The sequence below is a fragment of the Salmo salar genome, chromosome 02 (genome assembly GCF_965601325.2).
Source record: "Salmo salar chromosome 02, fSalSal1, whole genome shotgun sequence".
In the NCBI taxonomy this organism is placed as follows: domain Eukaryota; kingdom Metazoa; phylum Chordata; class Actinopteri; order Salmoniformes; family Salmonidae; genus Salmo; species Salmo salar.
Window position 1 is genome coordinate 36,651,889 of NC_138292.1, and position 3,376 is coordinate 36,655,264.

Sequence of the window (3,376 nt, forward strand, 5' to 3'; positions counted from 1 at the left end):
CAACTTACAGTAGTGAGTGCATACATTCCATACATTCTTTCCCATACTGGTCCCCCGTGGGATTCGAACCCACAACCCTGGTGTTGCAAACACCATGCTCTACCAACTGAGCCACACGGGACGAAAAGACCAAAAGGTCTTACTCACGTCAGCAGCGGAAAGCATGATCACACAGTTGCCCGGAACATGCATCTCATGCATGTTTCAGTGTTACTTGTCTCAAAGCAAGCATAGGAGTTATTTAGCTCGCCTGGTAGGCTCGTGTCACTGGGCAGCTCTCGGCTGTGCTTCCCTTTGTAGTCTGTAATAGTTTGCAAGCCCTGCCACATCCAATGTGCGTTAGAGCCGGTGTAGTACGATTCGATCTTAGTCCTGTATTGACGCTTTGCCTGTTTGATGGTTAGTCGGAGGGCATAGCGGGATTTCTTATAAGCTTCTGTGTTAGAGTCCCGCTTCTTCAAAGTGGCAGCTCTACCCTTTAGTTCAGTGCGAATGTTGCCTGTAATCCATAGCTTCTGGTTGGGGAAGGTACGTAGTGTCACTGTGGGGACGACGTCATCGATGCACTTATTGATGAAGCCAGTGACTGATGTGGTGTACTCCTCAATGCCATCGGAGGAATCCCAGAACATATTCCAGTCTGTGCTAGCAAAACAGTCCTGTAGTTTAGTCTCTGCTTCATCTGACCACTTTTTTATAGACCGAGTCACTGGTGCTTCTGTTTGCTTATTGCAGTATACAGCTCTTTGAGTGTGGTTTTAGTGCCAGCATCGGTCTGTATGTAGACAGCTACGAAAAATACAGATGAAAACTCTCTAGGTAGATAGTGTGGTCTACAGCTTATCATGAGATACTCTACATCAGGTGAGCAAAACCTCGAGACTTCCTTAGATATCGTTCACCAGCTGTTGTTTACAAATATGCATAGGACCCTGCCCTGTGTGTCACATTGGTATGAATGATACGGGGGACAGCCGCAGGATGCATAATAGGGTTTTTATTTATACCCAAATTACAGCGTGCACAGGGAGGAAGACCAAACAAACACTATACAAAACACAGGGTAGAAACCCAAACAAAAGAGCGATGAGTACCTCAAATAAATAACACAAGCTCACAATGATTAACACACAGGACGAGACCCGTAATCATCTGTGCAATCCACAAGCGGCACGAAAGCCAAAACACGCAGCACAGGTACTCACATGACCAACGGACATAGTAACAATAGTGGACAGCCTAATGGAAACCAAAGGGCACACTTATACAAGTAATAATCAGTGGGAATAGGGGACAGGTGTGCGTAATGAAAGCTCTGGAGTGATAAAACCAGTAAAACCAATAAAACGGCAGCCATCCCCTCTGGAACCATCAGACACCAGCATACACACACACACGATAACAAATGCACTATAAACACATGTACACATGGATTTTGTACTGTACTGTAGATATGTGGTAGTGGTGGAGTTGGGCACACAATGTGTTGTGTTTATTGTAATGTTTTAAAAATGCATAAACTGCCTTAATTTTGCTGGTCCCCAGGAAGAGTGTCAGCAGCTAATGGAGATCCATAATAAATACAAATTCAAATGTGTGGTTTATCTTCTGAAAATGTACAGTATTTCTACAAACAATTAATTTTAGTTACACTATTTTAGTAGGGGGATACATATTTTTTTTTTACAAAGATAAGATTAACAGGTAAAACAGTTGTTGGTATGTATCTTGCTTTATTATAAGTGTTATGCCTATGTTCCTCTTCATTAGAATAGCTGGGGATCAGAACTCAACTGAGGAAGAGAGAAAGTACTTGGCAATGTCAGCCTTAGTGCAAAGATCAAATTGGACTGAATATAACCCTGGGAGCTATGGCTAATTATTCATTCATTTTTAAGTAAGAAAACGTAAATTGTAGTGAATGCAAACATAAAACGTATTGTGCTCCTCCCAGTAGTGTAGCTCTTCGGCAAAGCTCCAGGCACAGGCCAGGTCTTTGCAAGTCTTGACCGTGTGGACTGCACATGGACCTGGCAACTGCTGAAACAGGAGCTCAGCTGTACCCACTACGGTGAGATTCTTCTGACCTATATTGGATATTATATTGGATATTATATTGGATTCAACCTGGCACATAAGTCTTATATTGCGCGTCGACTTTTCTCCTCATAGTTAAGAGCGATCTCAAACACTGACTCTCCAGAAAAGTTGTCTCACGTCACGGCACTGCAGAGGTTAATTAGGTTTTTGTCACAACTGTTCTGACAAAATGCTCCATGAAAAGCTTTTTCTTCACCTCTTCATGAAAAGCTTCTTCTTCACCTCACAAAACTTGGGTTTGGCATTGAGGATGTCCATGTACTTGCGGAACTGGTTGGAGATGTTCTCCTCTACAGAAAATTAGGCAGCGTCCACTCCGCTCTACTTGATCTCCTCGTTAATCCACTGCATCTCCTCTGAAACCAACTCCAGGCGTTCACAAACCTTCTGGAACTGCTCCTTCATGAACGCAGCTTCCTTGCTCTCCACATTGTCCAGGGGCAATTTCATTACGGGAGCAGCGATGGCGAAACAAGGAAGAGGTCACCTGCGATACTAGCCACCACCTCAGCTCCCTGTTCAAACACTTCCATTACAGTCTCTATCACGTTCTTCTTCTTCTGCTACGATCTTCTATAGCTGGCCGAGCATTTTTGCTGGTATTGTTATTATTCAGTGCATAACACATACCAGTATTACATCTGAGAAAAGACCATAAGGTCATGGTCAAGAGAATGTTTAATTTACATTGGACATAATAAAGTCTATGGTCTATAGAATTACTTTTGACTAAATGGACACCTTTCTACTGACACTTAACTAAAGTATTATTGAAGATCCATTTAAAATATAGACAACCAATCATCCCCCAGTTCAAGACCATAGTTAAAATGGAGGAAAGGTTCAACAGCAATACCAAAGTCTCTGAACTTATGTAGAGCTGTTCTGGTCTTGTTGGACTGTGGCCTGCTTCCTTGCTCAAACTCTCAACTAGAGTGAATCCCTGCTGGCATCACAGTGAGAACTGATAAGAGTAAATTTCAGTACACTAGCAAAGCCTACTGGGATTACAGCTGGGTACACCCAGTGAGCAATAAGGCAACTATGCAAAGACAATCCACCAGTGAGGAAAGACACGTATAGGTAGGTACTCTATGGAGTTTCAAATATGTAGTTCAATGCAGTGTTTTAATGGTTTTATGTTATAGAAATGTTTTAAGTATTCACAGTTTGTTGTCTGCATTATACACTCAATTCAAGTGTGTTGTATATCACATCATCAAAGTGCCAAATGATGAAAAAACAACCAACCAATAAAGATCTGAAGTACAGTATG

General features: G+C 42.2%; 1 pseudogene; it reads right to left on the minus strand.

Annotated features, from left to right (window-relative positions):
• Positions 1 to 2,111: 2,111 nt before the first annotated feature.
• On the minus strand, positions 2,112 to 2,796 carry LOC145864088 (protein rapunzel-like; annotated as a pseudogene).
• Positions 2,797 to 3,376: the final 580 nt, after the last annotated feature.